Source organism: Odontesthes bonariensis, unplaced genomic scaffold (assembly GCF_027942865.1).
Source record: "Odontesthes bonariensis isolate fOdoBon6 unplaced genomic scaffold, fOdoBon6.hap1 scaffold_239, whole genome shotgun sequence".
In the NCBI taxonomy this organism is placed as follows: Eukaryota; Metazoa; Chordata; class Actinopteri; order Atheriniformes; family Atherinopsidae; genus Odontesthes; species Odontesthes bonariensis.
This window is the reverse complement of record NW_027457447.1, coordinates 5,062-26,510: the sequence shown is the minus strand read 5'-3', so window position 1 is coordinate 26,510 and position 21,449 is coordinate 5,062. Positions and strand designations below refer to the sequence as shown.

The 21,449-nt window shown below is 39.6% G+C and overlaps 1 long non-coding RNA gene across 1 annotated transcript; it reads right to left on the bottom strand.

Moving 5' to 3' along the window:
- Window positions 1-6,799: 6,799 nt before the first annotated feature.
- LOC142376300 (uncharacterized) lies at window positions 6,800-21,225 on the bottom strand. Its single transcript, XR_012769408.1, has 3 exons — window positions 21,022-21,225; window positions 17,554-17,698; window positions 6,800-6,922 (listed from the first exon to the last, which is right to left on the bottom strand). It is a non-coding gene; the product is annotated as an uncharacterized LOC142376300 (long non-coding RNA).
- Window positions 21,226-21,449: the final 224 nt, after the last annotated feature.

Here is a 21,449-nt window from a genome sequence, read left to right as displayed (position 1 = left end):
TCAACAACCACTGATTCCTTCTTCTTCTTCATGTCTTTTAAGGCTGCTCCTCATAAACATCGGTTTTCTTCTGTGGCCACTTCTAAAAATTATATTCATTGTCTAAATTAGAGTGAATTGTTCAGCTCTACTCAAATTAAAAACGGAACCTTCCCTCCTCAGTTTGGACAAAGGTGATAGAAAATAAATATCGTGAAAGAAAACGTGGGGAAAACATCGTGCCGAGGTTAGAGCAGATGCAGGAACAGCGAAAGCAGTAAGCAGCTGTAAATAAGCCAAACTGTGTGGATACATAGCAGGGACGAAGAGGCTGCCTGGACTGATTACAGTAACGAGCTAACAGGATTGCGTTAAGATTACCAAGGATTACGGCGGAGGTAAGCCTGCTTTGGACCGGGTCGGCCGGGAGGCCATGTGGTGGGCCGCGTGCTCAGGTATGCAAACACACAGTATGAACTGAACATGTGCAGACATGGGTTCAAGATGGCACTGACACCTTTTTTAAGGTGGCCAGCTGAGCCAGTTTGTTTTACAGCTCAGAAGATCAGATTTGTTAGTTTCCACTGCAGCTGAAAACTGGAGGTAAGAACACAGTTAAACTAAATGTGCAGCATTAATGTCAGTTAAATGAAAACTTCCTACCAATCCAGCAGAAATACAGCAGCTCAAAGAAGGAAGCTCTGTTAGTCTTTCAGTGGATATCAATGTCAGTTTATGCACTTTTTTAAAACTTAACTAACAATATTTAATATTGTTAACATATCCTCAAACTTTGAGACTGAAAGCTAACATGTAGGAAGCACTGCGTTATCATGAGAAAGCCTTTATGATGGACAACATGACGTCCGACTGCTTTCTGATGGACTGCGGGAGGAGGTTCAGCAGGGATAAAAGCTCCTGCGTTCCTTCCCACTGCACCAGAATCCTGCCTGGACTTAAATGTGACCTCAGTGTCACAAAGTGATTAGCAAATGTCCTCAGGGTGTGAGTGTGTGTTCGCATGTGTCTGCTGAGGCGTACGCTTGCCATTGTGCTCTCCTAACACTGTTACATAAGTCACGACAGAACAGACTTTAGAACATACTGTATTACTGTGTGCAAAGCTGTCACAAACATTCACACACACACACCAAACTGAGACGTTTGCTGTCAAATGCTCAGTTGCAGCAGACTCAGACTCAGGATTGTTTTGGGGCGAATGGAAAAGACTAAAAGTTCTCAGAGTTTTGGGTTCATCAAGTCCTGAAACTTCTCATTATTTGCTCCACAACATTATGAGCTACATTTATTGTTTTTCTGCCATTTTGAGCTGCTGGTTACACAAATAATAACAGTTCATGTTTTAAGTTTAAAAAATGGTTGAGATATCACCTAACACATACTCATCTTCAACATTATATTCCCTAAACTGATTGGTAGAGCTGGTTCTGGCAGGTTTACTTACCAGCAGAGCCGGACATTAAAGGGTGAAACAGTTCAGTTACATGTAGGAATTGATTTGTAGGAATTTGAAATGATTTGTAGGAATCATGGTTGGTTTGATATGTGGAATCCTGATTCAGAACTGTTCATACAAAGTTCTGCCGGCAGATATTCAATAAAGCATTCATAACTATGTTTTTACTGGTGTAGAATGAATGAGAAACTATAAAATGTATAATTGATTTTATATACAAGTTCTCTGCTGGTTGCTCATGTCCTCGGTCAACTGGTTAGTAAAGACATTTTTACACAAGCACAAATTACATGAAAATTTCCAGAGATGTTCTGGATGGGCAGCACGCGAGAATGCAAATATCTGCAGAATTCATTATGTTAGGTTTGGTAGAAGTTTTCCTGTTGGCCCCAAAACACCTCTGGAAAACTGCCCAGTGAGGCAGCGTTTGAATGTAAGAGTTAATCCCCTGGAACATTTGCTGCCAGCACAATGCTGCTTCATACTCTTTCCTGCTGACCTTCATGGTGCCTTCCACTCACTCACTAATGTTGTGGATACATTCAAACACATGTGGTATCGAGATAAACACAAAAACATGAGGAAGTCTCATCCACCATTCTCAAAGTGCTCAAAACAAAACAACAATGTGCACTTTTTGTGTTGTGTATCCTCTGTAGGACTGCACCATCATTATCCAGAAGATCTCATGAGCTCATGTGTTGAAAGACTTAAACGTGCTGTATATCAGTGCATAAAAGAGGCCCTATTCGATGATCCTTCTGTGGCCACAGGTCAACATCTGTGCAAACACAAACAGCAACCCAAACTCGATGTTGTGTCACACGTGTTCTTCAGTTCACGAGGGTGTGTATGAAGCTCTACAGAAGAACACACACAAGGATATTAAAACTGTATGGATCCGATTCATAATGCACACGAACCGATATCTCTCTGTAGCTGAGGATCTACACCACGGTTAAGGAGCATAATAAATACATCTGCATGTCCATGGTGACAGCAGTTGTCTGGCTGTAAAGTTGACCATGATGCTAAATATATAATGGAAAAATGAGGACCTGATCCAAATGATTAACACGGTAAGACCTCAGCTGCTTTTTAAAAGAGAGTTTGTATGAGGTAGTTGTAATAGATGTAGAGGTGCTTCACTAACGAGTGAATTTCCTCAACCGTTCAATAATTCAGCCTATAAAATGTCCAAACTTACAATGTTTTCTTTGACCAACAATCTGAAATTCTTATTAAGAAGAAGATAAAAAACAGCAAATGTTTCAATCTAAGAAGCTTCAGCTGAACAGTTATTGTCTTTTAGTGTCTTCCTGTCCATGTAGAGTGCACATCTGTACTTTGGATTTTACTCACGTCCACGATGTCCGAGTTTGTCCTGCTTTCGTGTGGCTCGTTGTATTCGGTGTATTTAAGCAGAACTTTGTCCATGTCAGTGCTGGCATACTGAAACAGCTTGTTGGTGCTGTTGAAGATGATGAGTGCGATCTCACAGTCGCACAACACGCTCAGCTCGTACGCTTTCTTCATCAGACCAAACTTGCGCTTGGTGAACGTCACCTATAGAAAAGAGGAAGATGAAGAAGAATTAACTCAATGCACGGCTCTGACTTGTGTCCAGAAATACTTTTCTCTTCTCTTTTCAAAGCAGTTGTTATGATCTCCATCTTTAAACTCCATCTATCTAAGAGGTGTTCTGATGGCCAATTTATTGCTTATTCAATAACACCTTAAGGCTTTTAGAAAGTTTTAAAGTCTGTTATGTGGTTGAACAAGATTCCAAATCACAAGCAAATCTTGCATGCCTCCATGCTGTCAATTTGTGCAAAAAACAGGTTTGGACTAACCAACTGCGTATACCAGTAGCCAAATGTAGGTTTAAGGCTTGACAACAGAAGGCACTGGGGCTCCAGTTCACCGACTGACTCTGATCGTCACATTTCGGTTGAAGTTTGCTTGGACAGGTGTTTTTTTTCTTGAAGTTCTCGTTTTTTTCTAAAAAACTTCAACAGAACACTTCTCAGATGATTCTACGTCACAAACTAACTAGCACAATTTCATAAAACTTGATGAAGGGGTCGACTATAAGCAAAAGAAGAACCAATCCAAATTTGGTGGATCAGGCCTTGGGGGAGAATATGCTCTCATTTCTTGCAGTGTTTCCCGCAGGAAATTGCTTAGTCAAGGTGGTGAGTCGTCGGGGGGGGGGGGGGTTCTGTTAGAGCAATAACAAAGCTGTTTAAGAGCTGTAACACTTTTTTATTTACATTATTAACTATTTACATTAACAACCAGTAGGTGTCGCAATTCAATGTTATCAATGCTATCTTTTAAAGCTGCGGTCGGCAACTTTTTTTTAGTCATATTAGCTTGAACTGTCATGGGATTCTGGAAGTAGAATATTAAATAGGCTGTTTAGGAAAAATAACAAAATCTGTAGCTCCCTCTGAAGCCTGTAATCATGCTTGCAAAAACCGAGTGCTCCCGGCTGTTTTTAACCAATCAAGTTAGGGTGGAGGAATCCTACCTGTCAATCACAGCTTGTGCACACTGAGCGTGAGTCTGCCCCAGCTTGTGTGCGCTCACACTGGTGTGAACTCACGTGCACAACCTCGTCCACAGAGGGGGAGGGGTTTGGGGGGCGATTCTGAGCTTGGTAGAGGTTGGGGGAGGGACCTGAAAGTTGTATCAGTTCGAATTTTCCGACTTTAGACTCGGAATTTTGAAAACCTGCCGACGGCAGCTTTAATGTCTGAGCCTGGCAAAGCATTATTACTTCAGTTTAAAAAAAAAAAAAAAAAAAATTATTATTTATTTATTTATTTTTTTTTTTTTTTTGGGAACGTTGGCAAGGCGGCAGTGCGAGTTTGCTAAGGCGGCCGTCTTGACTACAATGCACTGCGGGAAACACTGTCTTGTTTCAGTCACAAGAACCATCAGTAGGTTAAATGTTGGTATACTGTGACTAAAGTTGGCGCACAGGGCTTGTGGGTGTTTCCAGTGAGTTGGCATTGTTTGGTCCAAAATGGCTGATGTGCCTTCACAGTATGAAAGGCAATACCTTGCATTTCTTATATGGAATGTTGAAAACAAGCTGCAACTCTGGGTTTTAATGCTTTGCTTATAATTGCTCTGTGTGCTTTGGTGCATGTTGTGCACCTTTTAATCTTTGTAACCTGGTGTTTGCTGTGCAAAGGGTGCATTAGAAAAACAGGAAGAGCTGCAGGGAAGAGTGTGCGATCAGGTCTGTCTGTACAAGCGTCTGTAGGACCCATCAAAACCCAAGAAGGTACAGCTATTGTAAATTCTACAAAAATGGCTTAAAAGAAAATGTTAGCACGCTAAAACACGAACACGTGAATCTCCTAAAGTTCAGGATGTGAGCACAGCTTATAGGCATCCATTAATTTCCATCTGTGGTCAGTTGAATGGTATCAGTCTCTGTTTAAACTACATTACCACAGAAAAATATGACAAAATTAAGTATGTATGTTTTTCTCTAAAACCTCTTACAAGCCAGAACTGATGTTACTTTGCTGTGCATCATGTCATGTGATACGTCTCTCTGCCGAAAAGGGAGGTTATGCTCCCTGCTGGTGGCGTTTGTTCTTTTTAAGATAATTCCTCACAGCAGCCTCCTCTGCTCCTCCCGGAGCACCATCACACAGACCAGGGAAGAACTGTGAGGTCAGTCCCGCCTGTTACGGGTCAGGAAGCACATGTGCCCGTACTTCCTGTCAAAACAGGAAGAGAGGAACCGCTCCCCCAGACAGGACTTGTGTATGCGTGTGCGTCCTTGTGTGTGTTCACCCATGCAAAAGTTCCATTGACAATCAACCCTCATTACTCAGTCGTCATGTTACAATGAGCTAGCTGGTGCTTTATGATTGTGAGCATCACATGATGGGAAATCACCAGCTGGAAGAACTGAAGTGATTCTGAATGTAGCTGGTGTTGATCTTTATCTCCAACCACAACTTTACATCATGCTACATTCCCTGAGCTTAAGAAGTCAGGGCTCTTTTCCATTTTGCTTTGCTACTAATAGCAAATTCTCATTAGCAGTTATAAAGTTAATTGGGCAATTTATCGCTCTTTGGCTCCTTCTACAATTTTGGGAAGTAACACCATCATTAAGCGTGCGTGTTGTTGTTTGTCACGTTTGTCTCTGTGTGGCCCTGTGATGGACTGGCGACCTGTCCAGGGTGTACCCCGCCTCTCGCCTGATGACTGCTGGGATAGGCTCCAGCCCCCCCCACAACCCGACCTACGGATTAAGGGGGTATAGAAAATGGATGGATGGATGGATGGATGGATGGACACCATAATTAAAACAAATCTCCCTCTGAGCCCTGCACATGTACAGCCATACACGTGAATTTGTTGTGATGTTGAAGAGGCCACAAAGAGGCCATCAAAAGCCCACAAAAATGTCAAGCAACTGTAAAGCAAAACATTGCCGTGCAGGGCAGGAAACCAAAGTCGTGAACTGCAGTATCTCAGCCCCCAGGTGTTCCAGAGCAGTTTCAGACCCAACAAAAGTCAATGTGGTTCAAAACATTGACATTGACAGTTCAACACATGACATTGAGCCTAAAAGAGGGATCAATACCAGCTGCCCAGGGTCCAACTGTAGATGAAGGAAAGGTAAGTATTTAATAAGACAGCCAGTCAGGTATTTTTCTATCAGTTTGCTGTGTGTGCTGGTGTGAGCTTTCGGGTTAGATACTGTACGCTCTGTCATAGATTTTAACATGCTTAAAAGAATATTTGTGTCCAAATGTACACACCCTGTGGAAGAGGAGAGAGTACTGCTGTTGAGCAGATAACGGCACGGTCTAAAACTATCTACTATAAACAGAGCTGTAAAGACATGGTTCAAACGGAGCTGCTGTTACAGTGGTTTCATTAACATCTCAGGAAATTGTAACAGACTGAGAAAAAAGGCGAAATATGTCACCTTTCACAGTGTTTTAAATGAATAGGTGTGTCAAAACCTGAACATTACATTAATTTAGCACACTTCTACACTTAGACACTTCTATCCAAAGCAACTTCAAGTCATGAACACGTGGGGTAATTTTGGGGTTCAGTATCTTCCCCACCATACTTGAACATGTAACTGCCCCCAGTTTAAACCAACGGCTGTACACCACCAGTTTCTCCATCAGTTATGTATGTGTTTGGAGAGCCGTGCATTGGTTACTTTTGTTAAATTCTACATCTGGGTGACTGAATTCAGATTGACACATTTTCTGAACCACTTCTAATCGTCTGTTTGCTTACATGTCTGTTCCGTTCATCCATAATCCGCGCTATCTGAATCTTTTTTCTCCCCATCTCTGCTATTTTTCCCGTCGGCTTTTCCTCTTTTTCTTTTTGTTGGCTCTTTCGGCTCCTTCGATTTACTTCTGGGTCCTCAAAAGTTTTCACTTCCAAATCCACTCTGCTGTCTGGCACCTGCAGAGAAACAGCAACAAAACTTCTTTAGTCTCAAAATTAAAGGAGTTCAACACAAACATTCACAAACATTTGAAAGAGGTCAACAGTCTCTGTTACAAAAGACCTTCTGGTTTGAAACTGCAGATGGGGCAAAACAACGAGAAAAGGCATCACTTCCAGCCACGCTCTCATTGGAAATTAAATGAAAAGATTGCAAAACAAAACCAGACATGTATGGCCGTTATATCTAATTATAAAAACTGGACAGTGCGGGGGTGCCGTGTCATGCTTTGGTGCAGAGTTTAACTGCCATGCACGTACAGACAGGCAGCATACTGTCTGTTTGCATGTCACTGCTGCTGTATCCCCGACACACCCATAAACCAGCTTCCTCACGGGGTTAACTGTGCCCTCAGGAGGAAGTGAAACAAGCGGGCATGCCAGAATGCAAATAACACAGACTGAGGAGTCTGGCTTTGTCGTACGCTGAGTAAAAAACATCTGCAGATTTTCAAAAACCACACTTTAGGACGGGAATTTCTTCTTAACCGCTGGCCAGAAGACTTCCTCACTGGGTGGAGCTGAATTGGGACCGGTGAATGGGAAACACCTCGGCTGAGCTAAAAATACTTGTCACTGATGTTTGCCGATTATTGTTCACAATCATCCCCGAGCAGGTTGATTTACAGCTCACAAACACTCACTTCACTGCCTACAAAGACAACTGTTGCCATAGGGGTGTGCAAAATAATCGTCATGACGATGCATCGAGATTCTAATTTTCGCGATCTACTGCATCGATTCTGGACGCCAAGTATTGATTATTTAAAAAAAAAAAAAAAAAAAAAAAATTTTTAATTTTAATTAATTTTATTTAATTTAATTTAAAAAAAAAATTTTTATGCCTTTAATGATAGGACACATGTAATTGATACATTTCGCTGCAAGGGATGTTTGCAATATATATAGTTTTATAAAGCCTATGCACTTTTTTGTCTGTACTGATCATCCCTATTTTGTTATTTTAAGTTTTATAAATCCTATGCACTTTTTGTGATGAGTGTGTCCAGTAATAGTAATATTTGTGTCCAGTAATATTTGTTTTAATGGCAATACCTCCAAAAGTTGTTTCAATAAATACAGTTATGAATTGATTTGCTTTGAATTGCTTCAATGTATCAATTGAAGACACTATCCAGATCATACACAGCCAGTCAGCCACTGGTAATGGCTGTATTTTTTTTTTAAGTATGTTCAGTGAAAATATCGCAATGCATCGCGATGCATCGCAATAATTCAAGTATCGTGATGCATCGTGATAGAATCGCATCGTGGCATGTGAATCGTGATTCGAATCGAATCGTGACTTCTTTGCCAATACCCACCCCTATGTTGCCAGCACTGTTTTACATCACTACATTATGAACTTGTTGAATAACCTGCCTTCACAAGGGTCATGTCCCAACAGCTTGGATATTCCTCATAGAAAGTTAAGCCCAAAATTACTGACACCAGTTCTAAGTTTTGAAATACAGAAACCAACCGGTTTCAAAGTGAAAGTGACCAAACTAAAATATAAATAAAAAACATTTTGTTTTCTGAAAGACTTTAACATAAAAGATTAATCTGATTCCATCAATAATTAAAATGTTTACCTTTGTGTGAGTGACCGAAGCAAATCATTACATTTATTTGAAAAAAATGCTGAAGTCTTTGAGGTAAAGACTCGAGTTGTATTCTGGTTCAAATTAGCTGCTTCAAGTGTTTATTCAAGACAATCACTGATCATGATATATAATTTGGACAGACCAGACTAAAGTGGAGATGTTTGGTCATAATACACAGCAGCACGTTTGGAGAAAACCAAACACAGCATAGCAGCACAAACACCTCATACCAACTGTCAAGCACGGTGGCGGAGGGCTGATGATTTGGGCTTGTTCTGCAGCCACAGGACCTGGGCACCTTACAGTCATTGAGTCCACTATGAACTCCTCTAGAGTCAAATGTGAGGCCATCTGTCTGACAGCTAAAGCTTGGCTGGAACTGGGTCATCAACAGGACAATGATCCCAAACACGGCAGCAAATCTACAACAGAATGTCTGAAAAAGAAAAGAATCAAGGTGTTGCAATGGTCCAGTCAAAGTCCAGACCTTAACCTGATTGAAATGCTGTGGTGGGACTAGGGGTGGGAATTGTTAAGAATTTAGCAATTCCGGTTCCATTATCGATATCCCTTATCAATTCAGTTCCTTCTCGGTTCTCTTATCGATTCTCATCCGGTTATACATAGTACAAATGGCTTTGGTTGCAGAAACACTTTAATTTCAAGTTTGCACCAACATTTTATCTATTTTCGCCTCCGTCTTCGGGAACCGGCTCCCAGTAGTTGGAGTTCCCAGTAGTTTGAACTCCCAGTAGTTCGAGGTTCCATTAACTCCATGTTTACGGTCATGAAGGAACATACGACTAAAAGGCTCAGGGAAGAATGTGTGATCCAGTGTGAGCAGAAGGACCAGTGCATGAGGCGTGTGTGTGCGCCATGTGATCTGTGTCCAGCTTAAGAGCTTGGGTCGGTGAGTTAAATGGATGTTCACACACGCAGATACAGACGTGCACAAACACAAAACACATGCGCGGGTGGCTTTCTTGGCAGCGTTTCACTGCTGTCATCACAGCAGCGGTGAAGACACAGGAGGTGCGATGGGTTTCAGGAGCAGGCAGGATGAAACGGAGAATAAGACGAGGATTGGTGAGGACGTAGGTCGATGATGAAGTTGTGAGCTCTCTGACAAAAAGGAGAAAAGGACTGTGGCGCGACTTTTCATTGGCACGTTCATTTCTGCTTTATTTTTCAGTTGGTCAAAATAAAGAGAATCAATGAATTCAAGCAAATTGAAGCTAATGAAGTGAAAATTAAATGCTTTTCTTGATCCTAAATTACAATAAATCCAAGTATCGACCATTTTTATTCTTTAAAAGCAGAAACAGCTGACATGTTCACAAAAGCTGCTTCCTTACAGCCACAAAGGCATCGACTCCTTAAAAAAAAGAGACAAACTTCAAAGTGTGGATTAAGAGATTTGATGGAAACAACTTGTGGTGCAGATTTAAACTTAATTTTCAGAGAAACTGTTTGTTTAATAAAGAACAACCTTTTCATTGTTCTAAATTGGTGGTTTCCATCTTTCAACTGTTATTGCAAATATGTTTTTTAACACAGGGCTAATATATTTAGGTATATCACAGTAAAGTATAAACCTAAATATATTGGCAAATATAAGTACATAAAGAAAATTAGCATCTGTTGCCAGTTTACTAAACCCATCCTTTGAAGTTTTGAGCTCAGTTTTGCTGTAGTTTTGTCTTCTGCAAGCTCACAAATCCCGACTGGTTTAAAGTGTGGAAATGCTTGGCAAACAGGCTTGTTTACACATTCAGTTCTAGTTTTCCTCAGTTAAAAGTCATCAAAGCAGCAAAAAAACCTAAACTATTTAGATTACCACTCTCAACAAAATAAAAACACACAACTTCTAACAGGTGGGATGCAGCACATCAGCTGTAAATGCTAAGACATTAGTCTTCTACACTATAATGTTTGCAACTGAACACGGACTGTTTTTTAACACCTTAAAAAAACAAGCAGCATCAGTTCAAATCAACTAATATAATAATCAGCTTCACACCACTTCTCTGTTGCTGTCTGCCTCTTGTTTTCAGCAGCAGGAATGCATTAACTGACAGCTTCTGACATGATTAATGTGTTTTTGCAACAACAAAACAAAAAAACATTAAGCGATAGGATCAGAATCATCCGCAGCAAGCAGCGACATGACGGTTGAGTGTTACATGAATATTTGGTGTGTGAGTCACTCTGCCAGCGAGTCCTCCTCGCTGTAGGACGACAATACAACACTAAATTTAGAGCGCTCACAGACACGCACACTCAGCACGCTGGAGTAAAAGAAAAAAAAAGGATCTTTAAGCAGAGACGGGAAGATTGCCTAAAACAATAACAATCAGTGTGGAGGTTTGATCTTTTCCAGGATGACGGCAGATCTCCACCCAGCTCACCCTCCTGTACGCCCACGCACACAAACCTCCCAGCTATTTATAGACTGTTCGAAACAGTAGGACTCCAAAAATAAATGAGTGAACTTTTTACCCCAAACAGCAATACGACTGGTTTCTGGTTGAAAGACAGAAGAGTGAGCGCTGAACAGGGGAAGAGATGGAAATCAGCTGTCTCACACTCCTCAGCTGCTCCCTCGACAATTAATTTCCAAAACGCCGAGCCTGCTGTACACAGCAGAGAGCAGAAGCTAATGGATGACAGGTGGCCGTGCCCTTGTATTCCTTGGCAGGACGCTGTGGATGTGTGAGGGTGAGGATGGGTGGAGGGCTGCAAGGGTGAGAGGTGAGGGTTAGGGGGAGTCAGAATCTCCATCTTGGGGCTGACAGGAGGTGGATGGACAGCTGTGAATGCTCCCTGATGCTGAGTGGTTTTTAGGTCTCCCTGGAACTGATTTGGAAATGATAGACCATGTCTGTTAAAGGCAAGGACAATAAGAGTCCTGTGATCAATATACCATATTAACAATCGATCAGATGAGACTTTTTGATGTTCAGACAGGATTTATGTTATTGCCTACCATGAGATTTTAAACCAGAAAATTATGCGTGTAATTTTTCTTCCCCAATTGCCACTCATCTAATCAGAATCAAGAGCTACACCTTGTAAGCTCCTCGCTGTTCAGTTCAAGTTTTCCATTCCACAACATAAAGTCATCTTTAAGGCATTTTAACAGAGGCAAACCCAAAAAAAATTCCCTTTGAACAGTATTTGGTTTCTGACAGTTGGGTAGGGATTGGGGTATGCGATGCTGGTGGGAGCTAAATGTGGCCATAACAGCTGCAGATGTCTGTCACCTCATGTCTTTCCATCTTCCCACCAACAGACTTTTTTATGTTCAATCCTCTAGTCTGAACTAGTAGATTCAGCTCAAAACATTTTCCAGTTGTACATTAACTTGTACTTTTGTTTGCAGACACTATGAACCCAGAATATTTCATGTTTTCTCATACAACCCCATACCATCACAGAGCCTGGCTGCAGGGACTGTTTGCTGACAACAGTCTGGATGCTCCTTTTGCTCTTTGGTCCAGAGCACACGGCGTCCATTTCATCCAACAAAGATCTGGAATACTGATCGGTCTGACCACAATACACGTTTCCACTGTGTGATGGTCCATCCCAGATGCCTCCGAGCCCAGAGAAGTGGATACCACCTCTGGACGAGGTTAACAAAAGGCTTATTTTCTGCAGAGTAAAGTTTGTGAATGGAACTCTGTATTGTAGTGCTTGACAAAGGTTTCCCACAGTAATCCCTTGTCCATGTGGCTCTATCAGCTATTGATGAATGACGGTTCTTGATGCAGCACCGTCTGAGGAATCAGAGATCCCAGGTGTCCAGCTTAGGCTTGCTCCCTTGTCCTTTACACACTGAAATTCCTCCAGATTCCTTCAATGCTTTAATGATATTCTGCATTGTTTTAAACACTTCAGTGATTTAGACTTTTTTTGGAAGGATTTGCAGGCCTAACACATAAACAATTATGTATATAACGAATTAAATAAGTCTGAAAAGACTAAACTTGAAATATATTGGGTTCATATTGTCTGTATTTATATAAAAATCTAAATTAATCTAAAAAGTTTTTCTTCCTTTATTTCTGCATTTTTCATAATGATCAACCTACAAACTGATATGGTTCTCCGAGAAAGATCTGTATGGAGTTGAATAGACATTCAGCTACAGTTAGGTAATTAAAAACAGTCAATTAAAGGCTTTTCCAAATACTGTGTAACATCAATGAACCCTGAAAGACTTACAACAACAATTAAACTAATTCCTTACCAATTAGTGACGCAGATAATCCTAATGATAAAACAGGTGCAAAGATCAACAACTCTGATTGATATCCACGTGATAATCACTTCAGGGATGGTGTGTGTCTCCCACACAAACCCTCTTCTGTCTCAACCCCTCTGATAGCAGCCTACAGCTCTTTTCTGTATGTTGTGAACTGACTTTATCACTGTGGAGAGAAGCATGAGGTACATTTCATTGAAAAATGCAGCACAGGCTTCGAGGCATCCGAGTATCTGTTTGTTTGCAACAAACTCTCTATTCAGAACTTATTAACTGCAGTTAAAGCTACCAAACATGTCAACATAAAATAGTGAGCTGAATAAAAGAAAACTACCATCACATGTTATAAACTCCTAATTAAACACTTTATCAACTCATTAAATCTGATGGATGAAGCCACCACCACAAATAACCATTTAATCTTAAGGCCTTCATCAGCCCATATCGATGCTGTACAACTGCATCCTAACATATTGACTGTCTGATTTACCTTGTACAGCTTAGACGAATTAAAAGAACCTTTAAATAGTTTCCGGTCCACCATCTGTTTGGTTTTGATGGAAACGTGGACCTGAAGGTTCAGGAACTTCCAAATTGTGGGAAGTTGGAGAACCGAAAGTGGTTGATTTGTGAAGTAGATGTGCATTATAAAACATCCTTCTAAAATCTCTAAACACTCTACAGTGAGTGTAGGTTAAAAAATTCAGATGTTCATGTAAATTCTTTGCAGAGCATGATGGTGGACTTTTTCTACTGGGAAAGTTTACTGACAATATTCAAAGTTCCTGGAACTTTTGGTGGAAAAGCAACTCATGAGTTTGAATAAAGGCCAACAGCTGATTTCCAAGGACGTGTTTGCTGTCACAGAGCTCTGCAATGCTTTTAAAAGTCCACAAAGCACATCAAACACGTTTGGGTGTATGAAATGAGGCAGAGCAACATATCAACAAAGTGTCTCATCGACTTCTACAAACAAGTGGACTAAATTACAGATTAAAACCCCTTTTAGGGTTTTAGACGTAGAGCTCAGAAGTAACCCGATCTCATACATGTAGTTTGGTTAGGGATGCTCCTCTATAAGCGGCGAGTGATTCACTTTGTGTTACAGACACTGAACCACATGCTCAGCGTAAGTGAAAAATCCCATGGACATTTACAGCATCTTTACAAGGATTCTTTGTCTTTTTGTAAAGATTTGAACAACTGTAAAACAAGCCAGGAACTTTACTCTGTTGGTTCTTTCACCATTTAAATCAAAACTTTATCATTTCAAACTCACACACGCACACAAAAAAAGCAGGCATCCTGTCAGTGGATGAAAAAGTAACAATCCTGCACTGAGACTATGTCGATGGTACGTTGGAAACATTTGTGAATGCACTAAAAAAGCCTTCATAGTGTAAAAATCTGCTTAACATTGTTAAAATGAGCTTTGAAGAAGTCCAATTCAAGCCGATTACAATCCAATTAATTGTAATCCAATCAAATTCAGTAACCCTTAGGAGTCTGGAATACATATATTATAACCTAATATTCCAGGAGAATCTCAAATATCAGTTAGATGAAGAATTATTTGTACTGGACACTGTGACAAGAAAATATTGGGCTTTGAAGCTGAAAAAAAAGTGAAATATCTTGTAAAAACACCTTTACTACATATGAATTAAAACTATGAGACTGCTATATAAACTCTGCTTTTTTCACATGGGCAGCAGAACATGAAAAATAACCAAGTAAATACATAATTAATGTCTAAGATGTAGTACTGACTATATTCCTCATATAAATGTCACAGGATGACTGCAAACTGATCATTTACTTGTAGTTGTGCGATGGAATCAACAAACGAACAAACAACAAATGTCTGCTTCATCTTTATAAGCAAATGCCAGCTGTGGAGTCGCTTTTTTTTCTTCTTCTGTTTTTGCATCCCCCGTGCAAGTGAACCAGTTTTGTCCATCTTCACAGAAAGTGGGGAAAACCCTGGATACTCATTGGTTTATAGATTGATAGACAGTTGAATCAAACAATGGGTGAATTCACAATGAAGGCGCTGACGGATTATCTATCCCAGAAGGCATTGCATGCTACCTTTGTGGTCCAATAAGAAGCTTGGTAAATCTCCAAACCCACCGCATTCACGACAGACGACAAAAAGACAATGTAAATTTATGTAAAAATTATTTCCGTGCGTAATTCCTAAGAGTTCCTAAGGGTTCAATTCCAAATGAGTCATATTAAGTCAATTCTTTAAAAAGTTGCCTAGTTAAGGAAACCAAGAGACCGCATTGAAACTCCTCATTTCAATTGCCCGTCCTGAGTGTGCATGAGGCGACGGTGGAAATATCCCAGAAATTAAATTATTGAAATGTTGTTTCCATTATACTCTTGTTTGGTTCTTGTTAGGACAATTACTTCTTCTACTGAATTACTACGACTAGCTGTAGCCTATACCGCCTCTCTCTGGCGACACTACAGAGACAACGTTTTGTCGCTTCAAGCCTTGTAAGCCTTCAAACATGTTTGATTCACATTTGTTTTCGATGCTTTTCAAAAGATCGCTTCTTTGCTTGCGATAGTGAATGAAAACCTCCTGAAGAGTGCGACGATTGATTCGGTTCTTTCAATTTAATAAATTCAATTCACTTCAGTTTTATTTATAAAGCGCCAAATTCCAACAAAGATACAGCCCAATTCAAGCCAATTACAATTCAATTCATTGTAATACAATCCTAATCCAATCAAATCAAATTAATTAAATTCCAAATGAGTCCAATTCACACAAAGCCAACTGAAAAAAAATCATGGCTAAGGAAACCAACAGATTGCACTGAAACTTCTCTTTGATCCAATCCCCCGTCCTGAGCGTGCATGAGGCCACTGTGAAGAGGAAAAACTCCCTTTTAACAGGAAGAAACCTCCATCAGAACCAGAACGTTTTGTCAGACCAACACACAAATACCTTAAAATGTGGTAGAATCCAGGAGTTCAGCAAATATTCAAAGAATTTCACTTTGCAAATAAGTCCTCGAGTACCAACGATAACAATCACACATGTGATCACGTGACCAATCAGCTGTTTTAGCTTCAGGAGAATAAACATGGAAAATATTCTGTAACAACTAAAATATAATCAGAACAAATAAAAACGACTTTTTACTCATGTTTTCTTCTTCCAACTTTTATTTCCGATTAGCAACGACTGCTCTACGAAAACCATGTGCCACGTAACCTTTAGCGCCACCTGCTGACTAAACTGAACAAACTAGCTTATTCACTCCAAACCAGCCTGAAGTGGTTTTAACTTGTTATTTTTCATGCAAAACTGCTTCCATTTTCTTTCCTGATAATATAGACTCTTCAAGTTTTAATATCCTGAGATCAAATCTAAAAAACTTAACTTTTAGTCTGTAACTAGGTACCATTTTCAGACTAAAACTGTATTTTTTTAACATTAAAAACTAAGTAATAGCTAAAAATGTGATGTAAAGCTAAGTTGTCACATTAGTTTTTCTAATTTCACCAACATTCAGAAAAATAAACTTTAGAATTACAAGTTGGTTTGAAGACTGTAACTAGCTCATTTAAAAAGATCTCATGAAAGAGTCAAATTCAGGAAGCTGGAGGTTTGTTAGTGTCGATATGAGCTGCTTTACAGTCAGACTCACTCCTGTTCACCTTGAAGAAAAAACCCTCAGGTTTAGTAAGATATGTTGGCTTGTTGTAATATTTATGTAAACCTTTTTTAAACAGCTGAGGAGTCACGCCCGTCTATAAAACATAGGCTACAAACATGCTGCAACACAAAAGAAACAGATGTTAGTTTGGAAGTTGTGTAAGAGTTTCAGTAAGAGTTTAAATCAGACAGAGTTGTTTTATTCGACTTACAGCCTCCAACCTTTCTTCAAGAAAAATAAAATCAATTTACAGTCAAAAGTCTCTGGAAGCAGCTTCTTAAACTTGAATAATTTTCAATTTCTACAATCAAACCTATATATGGAGGAAATCCGTGTTTCAGTAGAGCTTAAGTAGCAAACCATTAAAGAAAAAGTCTAAATTAATCAGCTAAATTAGCCAAAGAGTCCAAATTTGAAGATCAAACCTTTGATAAAAGGAAAAGCAGCTGACACCTTTTTGGTGTTGCTTAAAAACTATTCTTCAATTATCCAAATTGTTTCCACATCAGCTCTGACTGCTTTGTTTCTGGGACACACACAGCCCATAATGAGGGGTCAGTAACAAGTCTGCTGCCCCGGGGCACCTCAGGGTTCGCTACTGATTAACTACTGTGGATGAATCCTTGTCAGCATTTTGGTTTCCATCAGTTTCTAACTTTCTTACCCTGAGCTGCTGCAGATAAGTGAAATGTCTTTCATACCAGTGCGATGAATCCGTAACGGGAAAATGCCCAGAGTATTTCCACCAGTCTCAGCCGGGAAACTCGACCTGTCCGCTGCTAAAGCCCGACCTGCAGCTCCGGGCTCTGATCTACAAGCCGCCGGGGAAGTGTGGGAGTAAAAGTTATCCAGAAAGTGAGCAGCTTCTTGTGACTGAGAGAGGAAAAGCCCCGCGGACAGAGAGGAGGATGACCCGGCTCCTGTTTCCTTCCTGTTGTTTATCTGTCAACCGTCGTGTCAAGCCCCGCATCACGCTCACACACACACCCACCCTTTTCCCACACAGGCGCACAAACAGCCGAAGGTGAGGCCGCTTACCTCCAGCTCAGTCCCGCATGTCTTATGACGTCCCGCTGCCTCGTGTCTCCGTCCAGCGGTTCAGCTCTGTCCATCTGCGACTCTCCTCCCCCTCCTCCTCCTCCTGCTGCTGAGAGCACGCGCTTCTCAGGCTGTCAGCGAGCACCTGGATGGAAGTCGGGAGGCGCACACGCACACACATACACGCAGGCGCACGAACACAGAAAATGGGGGAGGGGGGGGGACGGGACGACGACATCAGAAAAGAAAAGTAGATTTTTTAAATTTAAAAATAAAACCAGAACGAGTTTTATGAGGATTTTTTTGTTTTAGTTTGTTTTAGTTGATTTAAATGTATATTTTCAACAGGTTTTCAGACTCAGCTCAGGTTCACCACTGCCTCTCAGTGGAAACAGCCCAAAGTACAACTTTACTCACTTTAAAGTTTCAGGGACTGTGGTATTGTTAAAACCAGTGTTGAAAAAGTATTCCAATCTTTTTCATGTGTAAAAAAGCAATAATTAATCTAAAATATTCAATCAATAAGTAAATTATTTGATCATCTGTAAATTCATTAGAAATGTGAAAAAATCAGCTGGTTTAATCTTTTTTAATGTTACAATTTGATTTTTGTCTTTAACCCACATGACTTCTGGACTGTTAGTCAAAGTGCACTGTTATTTTTCCATTAACCTCTCAACTGCATAAAATAACATCTGCAATTACATTTTATAAATTTGACACGATTCAGTGTCAATTTGAACTATTTATCGATTTTTAGAAATCCTTTTTTGAAGATAAGATATTATAAATTTCAGTTTCTCTTAAGATTCCTCAGTGTTTTAACATTAATAGCTCTATTAATTAATGGAAATATGATAAGCATATATATATATATATATATATATATATATATATATATATATATATATATATATATATATATATAATGTATTATAAGCAGATTAATACTTTAGTACAGAAGTTTAAGCAACAAAATGTAGGAAGTTTTACCACCAGCTGCTCCTGCTCCTTATGAAAGTAATTTTAAAGCTAATTTTTCTTTCTAAAATCTTGATGTGAATTTCTCTTAAATGAATAATTTACTGGATACAAAGGAGTTGAAAAACCTGTAAATTCTACATAAACTCAGTATTTGGGTATATTTTTTCCATTAAACTAGTATAATAAACGTTGTTAGTTTGAATGAATAAAGAACTTAAACTTAAAACTGGAATAATTGTGTCTTTTGATGACAACGTTCCATATTCATACGAACGTATAATAATCATAATCTATTGTTCAAACCTTTGACCTGATTCAGATCCAAGTGCTTTTTCTTTTTGTCAAACCTTTTCAGAAGAAACAAATAACAATCACAATATTATCAACTTTTTGACCTTGTTGGCAAACTGTTGCTCATTCTTTTAGAACTTCTTAAACCCTCAGGTTTTTTTTTCTTGATGCCTCTTAAAGTAACTAGAGAATTCTACTCCTATAGGATGTAACACTACTGTCATGATAACAAATCTCCCTCTGAGCCCTGCACACATACAGCCACACACGTGAAGTTGTTCTCAAGTTGAAGAGCCCACAAAGACTCCATGAAAAGCCCACAAAAATGTCAAGCGACCATAAAGGAAAAATTATGTGATGCAGGGCTGGAAACGTCTCAGCTCCCAGACGCTCCGGGACAGTTTCAGGGTCGGGAACAAAAGACGAGTCAGAAGCACTTAGTTTAAAGGTTCTCAAACTTCTCTAGTGTTGCTTTAACAATCATAACATTGATGTATTTTGAATTGTCCACACTGAAGGTGTTTAAACCCCATGTTTGGTCTCCACCAGCTCCTGAAAGAAAAGAGCAGCAGCTGGTCTCTAAACGCTCTTAGAACCAATAGCTCAGCAGATACATCCTGACAACTGTTGCTTCTGCACAGTCGTCTTTTACAGACACCAACCAGCCATGAAATTAGAGCCACTGACAGGTCAACACTGATTATCTCATTACAGTGATAACTGACAGTGGGTTTGATATATTAGGCAGAAAATTAGCATTCTGACCTTGAAGTTGTAAGCAGAAAAATAAGCAAACATAAAGACTTGACAACTGTGACCTGGACAACTGTGATGGCCAGATGGTCTGATTTCGAGCATTTTTAATTAAAGTTAGAATGTATTTTCATTACTAACTGTGCTACAAATGACTACATTAATCTTTGTCAAATTGCACACAAAAGCAGACAAATTCCATTTCACATCGGGAAATTAAGTTGTTGAATATTACGGTAAAAAAAAGTGTCTGAATCGTCAGTTTGTGCTGCAACAATCTCACATTCATCAAGTAAATACAAACACATCTGCTGTAATCAATATTTTCACATCTATACCAGATTAACAGCATGTGAGCTGTGGGATTATCTCTGTGGGTCCTTTCAGCCTGTTTTAGCTCTTTGTTTTTGCTTTAATGTTTCGGTGCTGCAGAGATGTTATCCGAGTGTTTTCTGTCTGTGGACGAGCGTCAGAACAAAAATGAGTAACACATGTTTGAGGTCACTTAGAAACGTCTCTGGTTACACAGTTTGACCATCGTTGATCATTCACTTTACCCTTACTTTAATCTTTCAACTCTTTTATGTGGTTTAGGTTTAAATCTGCAGCTTTCCAGACAACGACAATCTTCCTGAAGAGGCGATCAACTCAGAAAACAGGAGGTCAAACATCTTCAAATCATCAGTTTCTTTTTATCCTCTCTTTTATTTATAATGGAAAGTGATATATATGTATTTCTGTGTTATACATTTCTTTTTTTTTAGAAAAAAAAACAATTTAATCAGATAGATATCATTCAAACCAAACTTATTTAACATTAAAGAATGGTTAGAGCACATTTGGAATATTTTGGGTTGGACTAAAGCTGACTGGAAACTTAAGTGAAGTTAAATATCATCGACTCAGCAGCTGAAAAAATAAAATCTTAAGTATTTTTACTTTTTATTTTCTTGATTGATTGAGGCCAATGGAAACATAATTTCATGCCTGTATGAAAGAGCAACATCAGGTTGAATAATTGCATCCCCATCTCTTCTGTCTGTTGCAGTTTGTTTGATCTTTTTGAAAGATATAATGCCAATGATATATTACATATGTTTTTATACAAAAGTCCTGATCAGCCCTAATTTCTTTATATGTTTCTATAAAAACAGGAAATAGGTGCAGTGATTTACTGAAACATAAATATAAATACAGTATATAAGGCAGAAAGTGAGCTCTAAAGTGAATATTTTTTCTGAGCACCCAACACAGCCTGAATCTGTTATAGCTTCTGCTGCCACCAAGTGGTTAAAAAAAATCCCCTATTCCTGTTTTAATCTTAAACTTCCATCTCTAAGTTTTGGAGTAAAATTTAATTTCTTTTTTACTTTATGCGTTAATAAGCAGTTATCTGACAGAACTGATGCTGTCACATTTATCCCGTTTCAGCCAACTCACCTGCGCTTTCTGTTCAGTCTTCACCTGGAAGGATCCCCAGCAGCTCCAGCTGTGGGCATGCACACTCAATCCCTTGTATCAAACAAGAACAGAATTTATAAGAACCAAAAAATAGTGAATAAAAGACGCGATGTTAAGCCAGACCAGCTGGCTTACGAGAGGGGCACCCAGTACTGGGCAGCGTTTGGATCTGAGCTGTCTGCAGACTGAGCAGCTGAGGTAGTCCGACACGCAAACGCCGCCCCCTCCGACCCACTAGCACACACACATTCACACACCCTGTGAACTCTTGAGTGCATGTCTGTGGAGGAGCATGCTCACCTGTCGCTGTCACTCACTGTATATTTAGCTATGAGGTGTCACTGATGCTGCCTGTGTGTGTGTGTGCAGGGGAGAAGAATGTGTTGCTGACACTCAGGGGCCTCTGT